The sequence below is a fragment of the Rhipicephalus microplus genome, unplaced genomic scaffold (genome assembly GCF_043290135.1).
Source record: "Rhipicephalus microplus isolate Deutch F79 unplaced genomic scaffold, USDA_Rmic scaffold_23, whole genome shotgun sequence".
Taxonomy (NCBI): domain Eukaryota; kingdom Metazoa; phylum Arthropoda; class Arachnida; order Ixodida; family Ixodidae; genus Rhipicephalus; species Rhipicephalus microplus.
Genome location: NW_027464596.1, coordinates 8,393,542 through 8,405,818, shown reverse-complemented (window position 1 = coordinate 8,405,818; position 12,277 = coordinate 8,393,542). Strand labels below are relative to the sequence as shown.

The 12,277-nt window shown below is 46.3% G+C and overlaps 4 non-coding genes across 4 annotated transcripts; all 4 read left to right on the top strand.

The window, feature by feature from the left end:
- Positions 1 to 4,680: 4,680 nt before the first annotated feature.
- TRNAT-CGU (transfer RNA threonine (anticodon CGU)) lies at positions 4,681 to 4,753 on the top strand. The gene has a single exon. It is a non-coding gene; the product is annotated as a tRNA-Thr (tRNA).
- Positions 4,754 to 5,142: 389 nt separating this feature from the next.
- TRNAT-CGU (transfer RNA threonine (anticodon CGU)) lies at positions 5,143 to 5,215 on the top strand. The gene has a single exon. It is a non-coding gene; the product is annotated as a tRNA-Thr (tRNA).
- Positions 5,216 to 6,066: 851 nt separating this feature from the next.
- Positions 6,067 to 6,139, top strand: TRNAT-CGU (transfer RNA threonine (anticodon CGU)). The gene has a single exon. It is a non-coding gene; the product is annotated as a tRNA-Thr (tRNA).
- Positions 6,140 to 6,528: 389 nt separating this feature from the next.
- TRNAT-CGU (transfer RNA threonine (anticodon CGU)) lies at positions 6,529 to 6,601 on the top strand. Its single transcript has one exon. It is a non-coding gene; the product is annotated as a tRNA-Thr (tRNA).
- The last annotated feature ends 5,676 nt before the right edge of the window (positions 6,602 to 12,277 follow it).

Genomic DNA, 12,277 nt, shown 5'->3' with positions numbered 1-12,277 from the left:
CTCTCGGGCTCCTCCTCCTTACAAGAAGAGTTCTTGGGATGAGGCCACTCCAATTGTGGGACTTGTCCGCTGACCTTGTGCAGTGCACTAGTGAATAACTTGCACATCTTGGGCTATGCCTTCACCGTGTGTATTGTGTGGTTCCTTTACCCTCTCTCATAGGCGGGGCACAAAGACAGCAGGGCGCCATGCTGCCAGGAGCTGTTGAGTGTTGGCTGAAACTTGGCTCTAAAGGCGAGACTTTTGTAGAAATTTCTTTTCCTTATCTCTCTGATGCAATAACTTCTCTTCAAATGCCTTAGTGAATTTCATGACGAACCAACCCCAGAAATTCTGGAGGTATCTCTCGAAACTAGAGGATCGAGCAACTAAAATAGAAATTAATGGCTCAGTAGTAACAAATGAAGGTATTATAGCAAATATGTTTATTAATTAGTTTCAGTCTGTATTTAACCGTTGACCCATCATGAGCACACCTTTGACTGAGCTTTAAATAGTTATGCCAGAAATTACGATTACAGTCTAGTGTGTTGAACTTGCTCCAAGAAATCGACAACAAGAAAGCGATTGCTCCCGACAACCTATCTATTATATATCTGAGACGATATGCGGAGCAGTTAATGCCATTCTTGCACATCATATTTACTGAATCACTTGGCAAAGCAACCTTACCCTGGACTGGTTATACGTAAATGTTACCCCCATTCACAAAGACGGAAAAAAACACTTATAGATAAATACACGCCGATGTCATAACAAATTGCTGCTGTAAAATACTCCGACACATAATTAACAAACAAATCATGATACCCTAACACAACTTCTTAGAAATACCTAAAGACATCGCTTCAGCAATCAAAGATAGGTCCTTAATTTACCCCACATTTATTGATTTCTCAAAACCATATGACCACGTGGTACATTTTGAGTTACCGTAAAATTCCGAGCAAGCGCCCCCCCCCCCTCCTAGTTTTGAGAATTTGAATTTGCCGCCCACTTCCATACAAGTGCCCCCTATCAAAACTGACGCACTTGCTTCGTCTCTAGACATTGCTGGATCTAGCCATAGCCATTAGGCTTGGTGTGTGTTGAGGTGTGTTAACGTAACCAGTCTGTATTTGTTCGTTGTTCCTCGTGGTCGACTTTGCTACACGATGCCGTCGTTGCATTTTTACACTGTTGCGAAGAAAATTAAGGTGGTTCAGTGGTATCACCAAGGTGGAAGAAATGTGCACGCGACCTCGTGGCACTTCAGCATCGATCGCAGGAGGATTCGCGAGTGGGACAGCAAATATGTAGCCTTGCTGCAACAAAACTTTGGCATGTCGAAGTCACGACGCAAGCTGAGCAACTGTGCTCCCGTATTGAGCAAAGAATCCGACGATGCCCTCTTTGAGTTTTTTGCAAGTCAGTGCAGTGGGATGCACACTGTTAGCAACAGGTTGCTCGCAGAAGAGGCTGTGCGCGTAGCCAGGAGGCTACAGCTGAAAAACTTCGTAGCGTCGGGATCATTATATTGCCAGTTACAAGAAGCGTTTTGGCATCTCTATGTGACAGGCGACGAATAAAAGCCAGAAGACGCCGGATGACTACGCAGAAGCAGCGCATGTCTTTCGGTTGTCCGTGAACGAGCTGCGAATGATGCACGACTACACGCCTTTTAATGTGGCCAACATGGAGCAGACAATGGTCCGCATGGACTGCCCGGCATCTCGAACTAACAACATCATCGGGGAAAGTTCTGTCCGGATCGCCAATATTGGATGTGCAAGGCGAGGGTTCACAGTCGCACTCGCTGCCTGCGCGTCAGGCCACAAACTTCCGGCCTTCGTTATTTTGAAGGAGCCGAGCGGCAAGATTATAACGAAAGCTTTCACAAAAATCCGTGTACCAGGTGGGTTTCTATTTTTTTTCCTTGTTAGTGGGGGTAGCGATATCACGCTATACCATTATTTTTTTTCTTATAGTGAACGTCCATGTGACAGCATTGAGGAACAGGTGGATGACATCCGAAAAACTCCAGGAGTGGCTGTCACGGGTGTGGGGTTCAAACAGCGGCAATGTTAGGCGGTTGTTGGTATTAGACCAAGCTCCTATTCACAAAGACGCAGGCAGGAAAGAATGCTGTGGAGGTGCGAGATACATACATTGCATACGTGCCGGCTGGATGCACAAGCCTACTGCAGCCAGCCGACATGTACTGGAACCAGTCTTTCAAAGCCAGCCTTCGAAGCGGCTGGGAGGAATTCATGCGCATAGCAGAAAGAACTTCGGAAAAAAAATCTGCGGGAACAGTCGCGTCAGGATGTACTGAATTTTGTGACCGCAGCGTGGGACGCTGTACCCGAGGCGACCATTATTCAGAGTTTAAAGGGTGGGGAATATCGAATGCACTAGATGGATCGAAGGAGGACCTTCTACATGGCCGGTTGTACAGCGTTGGGGACATTCGTCCAGAACATCCCGAGCAACTGCAGGCAGAATGCTACAGCCTGTTGTTTGACTGCGACTCTGACAGGGCCTTTGATGGATTTGAAAGCGAATGAACAATCATCGAAAATTTCCCAATAAAGCTTTTCCTCACTCTGTATATCGCTGTAAGAAGCCTTTATCATTGTTTAGAAAAAAAAACCAACCGGCCGCCATCTTGAACTTTGCAGCACTTCCGTGCAAGCGCCCCCTCCTCTTCACCGCGGTCATTATCACCACCTCCGGGAGGGGGGCCGGGCCTTGTTCGGAATTTTACAGTAATTAAAAAACTTTGGTATATTGGTATAGAACCAAAATTATTAGCCTGAATTGCTGCCTATCTGGGCAATCGCACACAATATGCTGCAATTAATAATGCTAACTCTGATTTATGAGAAGTATACTTGGCAGAACCACAAGGATCAGTGCTAGGACCACTATAGTTCCTTATTTATATCAATGACGTAAATCGTGTTGGTGAAGGCATGAAAGTGCATTTATTTGCCAATGACCTGACTATGAACACCTGTGTGCGTGGTGTTGACGACCAGATGCTTCGAAATGCATCTCTAGATAAAATTATTGAATGATGTGCGACCTGGAGTACGAAAGTAAACGTCAACAAAACAAAGTGCATGACTATTAGTCATAAGAGATTACCTCGTACATTCACTTATACAATGGCGGGCTCTTATGTCACGCGAACAGACTCTATGAACCATTTAAGTATAACGATCACAAGCAACCTAAAGTGGAACATTCATATTGAAAACACATGCGCAAAAGCATTCAAAACACTCGGGTTTCTGTGCAGAAATATATATATATATATATATATAAACTTCGAGAATAGTGCAGTATAGAAAACAAAACATCAAAATATTTATTTATTTATTCCTAGGAGTTTCGCCTGGTGGACCAGCCTCCTTCGGAGTATCTAAGTGAAATCCACTTAGATTCTCCATGTCACTTAGTTCCTTTGAAGAAGGCTGGTCCACCAGCCGAAACTGTTAGAATTAAATAAATATTTTATTGTTTTGTTTCCTATACTGCACCATTGTCGATGTTTATAACTTTTATTACGGTAGCCGGAAGAAACTCTGATCATCTATTTCATATATATATATATATATATAGATATAGATATATTAATGAGATATAACAGACAGTAATGCCAAGGAATGTACAGGGCAAGTTATTAGAACCAATGGAATGTAAATAAGAATGACTGTCGCTACTACTTCTAAATTCACAGATAAACCCAAAAAAGTGGATGGAGGGAGGGCCGCTGTGATAGCTCAGTGGTTAGAGCATCGAACGCGTAATTCGAAGGTCGTAGGCTCGATTCCTGCTCACAGTTGGTAATTTTTTCATCCACTTTTCTTTCTTCTTTCTTCTTATTTACATTCCATTGGTTCTAATAACTTCCCCTGTACATTCCTTGGCATTACTGTCTGTTATATCTCATTAATATTGTGTTAAAACACGGAAAAACGAGCCCTTAGGTATACACTTCTTTCCCTTATTTCATTGAACGAGGGTCTCGTACTGGCAGACTTGGTGTGTTTAGGTTGTATAAGAGGGACAATTAATCAGCTGCCCGCTCATAATAAGTTCACGTGCTACGTGACGCCAAACATGCGCATAAGAGTGTTTTCACACTCGTTGTTTGGCTTATATATGGCGCTGACTGTCGCTCCTACTTCTAAATTCACAGATAAACCCAAAAAAGTGGATGGAGGGAGGGCCGCTGTGATAGCTCAGTGGTTAGAGCATCGAACGCGTAATTCGAAGGTCGTAGGTTCGATTCCTGCTCCCAGTTGGTAATTTTTTCATCCACTTTTCTTTCTTCTTTCTTCTTATTTACATTCCATTGGTTCTAATAACTTCCCCTGTACATTCCTTGGCATTACTGTCTGTTATATCTCATTAATATTGTGTTAAAACACGGAAAAACGAGCCCTTAGGTATACACTTCTTTCCCTTATTTCATTGAACGAGGGTCTCGTACTGGCAGACTTGGTGTGTTTAGGTTGTATAAGAGGGACAATTAATCAGCTGCCCGCTCATAATAAGCTCACGTGCTACGTGACGCCAAACATGCGCATAAGAGTGTTTTCACACTCGTTGTTTGGCTTATAGATGGCGCTGACTGTCGCTCCTACTTCTAAATTCACAGATAAACCCAAAAAAGTGGATGGAGGGAGGGCCGCTGTGATAGCTCAGTGGTTAGAGCATCGAACGCGTAATTCGAAGGTCGTAGGTTCGATTCCTGCTCACAGTTGGTAATTTTTTCATCCACTTTTATTTCTTCTTTCTTCTTATTTACATTCCATTGGTTCTCATAACTTCCCCTGTACATTCCTTGGCATTACTGTCTGTTATATCTCATTAATATTGTGTTAAAACACGGAAAAACGAGCCCTTAGGTATACACTTCTTTCCCTTATTTCATTGAACGAGGGTCTCGTACTGGCAGACTTGGTGTGTTTAGGTTGTATAAGAGGGACAATTAATCAGCTGCCCGCTCATAATAAGTTCACGTGCTACGTGACGCCAAACATGCGCATAAGAGTGTTTTCACACTCGTTGTTTGGCTTATAGATGGCGCTGACTGTCGCTCCTACTTCTAAATTCACAGATAAACCCAAAAAAGTGGATGGAGGGAGGACCGCTGTGATAGCTCAGTGGTTAGAGCATCGAACGCGTAATTCGAAGGTCGTAGGTTCGATTCCTGCTCACAGTTGGTAATTTTTTCATCCACTTTTCTTTCTTCTTTCTTCTTATTTACATTCCATTGGTTCTAATAACTTCCCCTGTACATTCCTTGGCATTACTGTCTGTTATATCTCATTATTATTGTGTTAAAACACGGAAAAACGAGCCCTTAGGTATACACTTCTTTCCCTTATTTCATTGAACGAGGGTCTCGTACTGGCAGACTTGGTGTGTTTAGGTTGTATAAGAGGGACAATTAATCAGCTGCCCGCTCATAATAAGTTCACGTGCTACGTGACGCCAAACATGCGCATAAGAGTGTTTTCACACTCGTTGTTTGGCTTATAGATGGCGCTGACTGTCGCTCCTACTTCTAAATTCACAGATAAACCCAAAAAAGTGGATGGAGGGAGGGCCGCTGTGATAGCTCAGTGGTTAGAGCATCGAACGCGTAATTCGAAGGTCGTAGGTTCGGTTCCTGCTCACAGTTGGTAATTTTTTCATCCACTTTTCTTTCTTCTTTCTTCTTATTTACATTCCATTGGTTCTCATAACTTCCCCTGTACATTCCTTGGCATTACTGTCTGTTATATCTCATTAATATTGTGTTAAAACACGGAAAAACGAGCCCTTAGGTATACACTTCTTTCCCTTATTTCATTGAACGAGGGTCTCGTACTGGCAGACTTGGTGTGTTTAGGTTGTATAAGAGGGACAATTAATCAGCTGCCCGCTCATAATAAGTTCACGTGCTACGTGACGCCAAACATGCGCATAAGAGTGTTTTCACACTCGTTGTTTGGCTTATAGATGGCGCTGACTGTCGCTCCTACTTCTAAATTCACAGATAAACCCAAAAAAGTGGATGGAGGGAGGACCGCTGTGATAGCTCAGTGGTTAGAGCATCGAACGCGTAATTCGAAGGTCGTAGGTTCGATTCCTGCTCACAGTTGGTAATTTTTCCATCCACTTTTCTTTCTTCTTTCTTCTTATTTACATTCCATTGGTTCTAATAACTTCCCCTGTACATTCCTTGGCATTACTGTCTGTTATATCTCATTATTATTGTGTTAAAACACGGAAAAACGAGCCCTTAGGTATACACTTCTTTCCCTTATTTCATTGAACGAGGGTCTCGTACTGGCAGACTTGGTGTGTTTAGGTTGTATAAGAGGGACAATTAATCAGCTGCCCGCTCATAATAAGTTCACGTGCTACGTGACGCCAAACATGCGCATAAGAGTGTTTTCACACTCGTTGTTTGGCTTATAGATGGCGCTGACTGTCGCTCCTACTTCTAAATTCACAGATAAACCCAAAAAAGTGGATGGAGGGAGGGCCGCTGTGATAGCTCAGTGGTTAGAGCATCGAACGCGTAATTCGAAGGTCGTAGGTTCGATTCCTGCTCACAGTTGGTAATTTCTTCATCCACTTTTCTTTCTTCTTTCTTCTTATTTACATTCCATTGGTTCTAATAACTTCCCCTGTACATTCCTTGGCATTACTGTCTGTTATATCTCATTATATTGTGTTAAAACACGGAAAAACGAGCCCTTAGGTATACACTTCTTTCCCTTATATATATAGATATATATATACACGAGTGAGGTGACGTAAAAATACAGGCTATTATTCGAGAAGCGTTAGCTGCGACAAACTGGTACCGGCAGAAACCCGGCAAGCACGAGCCACACACGGACGTCACCACTTTTTTCGCCCTGGCACAGAGCTGGTGCCACTATGCTCCGGTACAATTCTCCCCGCGCAGAAAGGAGCCAACCTGACGACCTAGGGAAATGACACGACAAGGGGGTCATAGCACGGTTTGACGCGTGATACATGTACTGTTTCATGCCCACGGCAGCGTTGGTCAGAAGGCGGATCAATGGGCTCAACTTCATAGTTGACAGGAGGTGTTTGTCGCATTTGTCGCACCACACGGTAGGGGCCATGGTATTTCGGCGAAAGCTTCAGGGAAGGACCGAGAGGGGTAGAGGGGACCCAGAGCCAAACCAGCATTCCTGGGTTATAGTGGACACTAGAAGCAAAGGCATCGTGGTCAGTTTTTTGGCGCCATCGGTCTTGTGCGGTAAATGAGCGAGCGAGTTGACAACACTCTTCGGCATAAGCAGCTGCATCGGAAACAGGTGTCGTTTCGGAAACATCAGGCTTGTAAGAGAGAATGGTGTCCATGGAGCATGATGGCTCACGTCCGTACAGGAGGAAGAAAGGAGAAAAGCCAGTGCTTGTTTGTGGCACAGAGCTATACGCGTACGTGACAAAAGAGAGCACTTGGTCCCATTTAGTGTGGTCGTCAGAGGCGTACATGGCAAGCATATCTTCGAGGATACAATTAAAGCGTTCTGTCATGCCATTGGTTTGAGGATGGTATGCCGAGGTTTTCTGATGGACACTGCGACATTCCTTGAGCAGCTCGTTGACGGCGTTCGAGAGAAACACGCGTCCACAGTGATTCAGTAATTCACGAGGTGCACCGTGTCGCATAATGAGATGGTGAAGAAGAAAGGACGCAACGTCTTTCGCAGTGGTAGCAGGCAGCGCAGATGTATCAGCGTAGCGTGTGAAATGATCGACGGTGACGATAATCCACCGGTTGCCTCGAAGAGTGTTGGATAGAGGACCATAAATATCAATTCCTACGCGGTCAAATCGTCTCGCTGGGCAGGTTAAGGATTGCAAAGGGCCAGCAGTGCTGTAAGAAGGCGTCTTGCGTCGTTCACACGTGGTGCATGACCGAACGTACTGGCGAACGTGCTGATACATGCCGCGCCAGTAGTATCTTAGACGAAGGTGAGAGTGAGTCTTGAATACACCAGCATGGCCACACTGGGGGTCATTGTGAAAGGCAGCGCGGATATGCGAGCGCAAATGACGAGGGAAGACAAGGAGCCACCTACGGCCGTCCGTCACGTAATTGCGGCGATACAACAAGCCTTCACAGACAGCAAAGTGTCTTGCTTGACGAGAGAAGTAGCGTTATGTCGTTTCTGACGGACTGTGAGAGGACGTCGAGCAAAAAATTGATCCAGGGATTCTTGAGCTACTCGGATGGCATGTCGGTGATGCTCAACGATGAGGAATCGCAGATGGCAGTTGGTAAGCAGGCAAGGTCAGGAGACAGTGGAGAACGGGATAGTGCATCGGCGTCTGAATGTCTGCGTCCTGAGTGATAAATAACACGTATGTCGTATTCCTGAAGGCGTAAAGCCCAATGAGCGAGGCGGCCAGTATGACCATTCATGGACGCTAGCCAGCATAAGGCATGGTGATCTGTGACAACATCAAACTGGCACCTATAAATGTAAGTGCGAAGTTTTCCTATAGTCCAAATGATAGCCAAGCACTCCTTTTGGGTGACGGGATAGTTGGAGTCTACCTTTGTTAGGGTACGACTGGCATAGGCTACAACGTACTCGTCGCAGTCATGCTTGCTTTGAGCGAGAATAGCACTGAGGCCGACACCGCTTGCATCCGTGTGAATTTCAGTGGGTGCATGGGGATCGAAGTGGCAGAGAACTGGTGGAGACGTGAGTAGCCAACGCAGCGCCGTGAAAGCTTCATCGCAGTGGGAATTTCAGCCAGAGAGGTCCGCGCTGCGGGAGAGAAGCTGAGTCAGGGGGGCAATTATAGAGGCAAAAGTTTGAATGAAACGCCAAAATTAGGAACACAAGCCTATAAATCTAGGGAGCTCCTTTAGGGAAGTCGGCTTGGGGTACTCGGCAAGGACACGCAGTTTGGCAGGGTCTGGCCATATTCCTTCTTTTGAAACGACGTGGCCGAGAATCGCAAGTTTTCAGGCACCAATACGACATTTCTTGAAGTTTAGTTGCAACCCGGCTGCTGTAAGGCACTGGAGAACTTGTTCCAGACGGGAAAGGTGAGTTTCGAAATTCGCCGAGAATACAACTATGTCGTCTAAATAGCAAAGACAGATGTGCCATTTGTCCCCTGAGGACACTGTCCATCATCCTTTCAAAAGTCGCAGGCGCATTGCAAAGACGGAAGGGCATTGCAATAAATTCATATAAGTCGTCAGGGGTCACAAACGCCTTTTCTGGTTGGTCTGGTTTGGCCATTGGCACTTGCCAATATCCAGAGCGTAGATCTAGTGAAGAGAAAAACTCTGCACCTTGAAGGCAATCCAAAGCGTCATCAATGCGTGGCAGGGGATAAACATCATTGCGTGTGATCTTGTTTAGTCGACGATAATCCACGCAAAACCTGCTGGAGCCATCCTTTTTTCGCACGAGGACCACTGTCGAAGCCCAGGGACTGTGTGAGTGTTGAATAACACCATGTTGCAGCATCTCATCGACGTGTTGAGTGATGACGTCAGCTCAGCCTGCGTGACGTAATAGGGGCGCTGACGAAGTGAATTATGATGACCGGTGTCGATATGGTGAGCGACAACTGACGTGCGTCCCAAGGGAGGTTGTCCATGGTCGAAGGAGGTGCGAAAACGGTCAAGTAGTTGAATGAGCGGATTGTGCTGGTCTTGCGTAAGGCCGGTGTCAACGCAGTGCAACAGAACGTCTTAGTCAGGTAGTGAGGGCATGGTGGCAGCTGTGACAGCATCCACGGACATCGGTGTCGTATCAGAATGGGCATCAAAAGGAAAGACGTCATCATAAGTGTCAAGACTCCCAATACAATCGCCATGGAACAACATAGCGGGACAAGGGAACGGATCGCACACGTACATGGCGCTGGGGCCATCCGTAAGTGTTATGACAACAAACGGGACGACAAGGTTCCGGCGACGAGCGCATTCTTGGGACGGCATAAAGAGGGCAGTTGAATCGGGAACGGAGTTGCACAAAAGAGATACCGCGGCGACCGAAAAAGCAGAGATGACGATGTCAGCGGCGACGATCACCTTTTTGGGTGAGCGAGGGAGAACTATGAATGTCGTGCTGAATGGAAACAAAAAGAGTTGAGCATGAACGCAGTGGACAACCGCATGATTAGCGGAGAGAAAGTTCCATCCTAGGATGATTTCATGAGATGCATGCGGAAGGACGACAAATTCAACGATGTAAAGCACTCCTTGAATCACACACGAGCAGTGCATGTAGCAGAAGGTTGGACGTGTTGCGAACTCGCTGTGCGTAAAGAAATTTCAACCAATGGAGTCGTCACTTTGTTCAGTTTGCGGCATAACACTTTACTTGTTACACAAATAGCGGCACCTGTGTCGACAAGAGCAGTTGTGACGAAACCGTCCACAAACACGGCAATCTTGTTAGGGGGCGAAAGATGAGGCCTTGCAAAATTCGTCGGTGTCGCAGCTCTTGCCTCAGGAACTGCGACTGTTGGTTTTCCTCCTGGGCGTGGTTGGAACAGCGAAGCATGGGGGAAGGAGACCGAAGACGGGGTGAAGGAGGTCGACGTCGGCTGAAGTCTGGTCAACGTGAGTGGGGGTCGTGTGCATCAGGTGTCGCATGCGATTCTGATTGCCGAGGTATGTTGCCGGAATGCTGAACATCAATAATATAGAATCCACGGCGACGGCAGTAGCGCACAACATGTCCTGGAATACCGCAGTTGTAGCTGACGGGCCGGTTATCCAGAGGACACCAAGAGTTTACAGGTGCTCGAGGTGGTGGAAAGGGCCAATTTACAGGATAAACCGAAACTGGTGACCTGTAGTAGTTGGTGGCTGGACTGTATAAAAGGAGCGGCGGTTGGGTAGGAGATCAGCGGACGGCTTCTGCATAAGTCAGTGGTGCAGCAACTCATATTGGGGGCGCGGGCGAAGGGAGAGCCTCGGAAAACTGCGTCTGAATAGCACGGCGAAGTGAGTGGTCCAGTGCTGTGAGGGTCTCCTTGATGGTGGCGACAAGAGAGAGCTGTCGAGCAACTTCCTCCCGGATGTACTGTTGAATTTGAGGCATTAACACTCTGTAGTAGAGGCCACTGCTTTTGCACTCCAAAGCCGAAATATCAGCTGTTTGCGTATTAGCGCGACGTGTAGACGTTCGCTGCTTGCGCAGCTCATCGAAACTCTGACATAGCTGAATCACGGCCGTGACGGTCTGTGGATCTTTGGCCACAAGCATATGAAAAGTGTCGTCATCAATGCCTTTCAATGTATTCTTTATTCTGTCAGCCTCCGTCATCTTTGCAACCACTGACCAACAGAGGTTGATCACATACTCAATGTAGCTCGCGGTGCTATCACCATTTCGCTTAAATTGTCCCCGCGGGCCCAGTTCAGCGCGAAGCTTGCGCGTGGCTGGACGACCGAAAAACGAGGTCACGGCCTCTTTGAAAAACGACCAGGTGGGGATGTCGGCTTGGTGGTTGGTGAACCACAGGTTGGCCAAATCTGTCAGGTAGAAGATGACATGAGTCAGCTTCGCAGGGTCATCCCACATGTTAATCGCACTGGCACGCTCGTACTCTGCCAGCCAGTCCTCGACATCATGATCTTCAGTGCCATTGTATACTGGTGGGTCACGGAGACGAAGTACACCAGGGCACATGACAGGCGGCAGCGTGGAAGAGGCTTGTGGGGGATCAACGCGCTCGGTCATCACGGAATGAGATGGTAGCTTACGGCTGCGGAGCTCCAGAACGTTACCCAGCACCTCCACCAAATTCAACAAGTAAGGTGACGTAAAAACACAGGTTATTATTCGAGAAGCTTTAGCCGCAACAGGCTGGCACAAGCAGGAACGCGGCAAGCACGAGCCACACACGGACGTCAATGTCATCTTTCACGCTGGCACAGAGCTGGCGCCACTATGCTCCGGTACTATATATATATATATATATATATATATATATATATATATATATATATATATATATATATATATATATATATAATGTTGCGAAAGGAAACGATAGGTAGGAACTCGAAGTGGAGGACTGTTTACTCAGCCACAGCTGCCATTCACTTCTTCGCTCTCGTCTTCTGCCACCAACAGAGCATGGCATTATCCTCTGCCCAAAGAAAAAAAAAGAAGAAGCAGCATCGCATGAATACCACGGCTCCGAAAAACAACGAAAGGTAGTCAGAAATGTCTGTGTCCTTTGAAAAGAAAAAGGACGAGATGAAAAATAA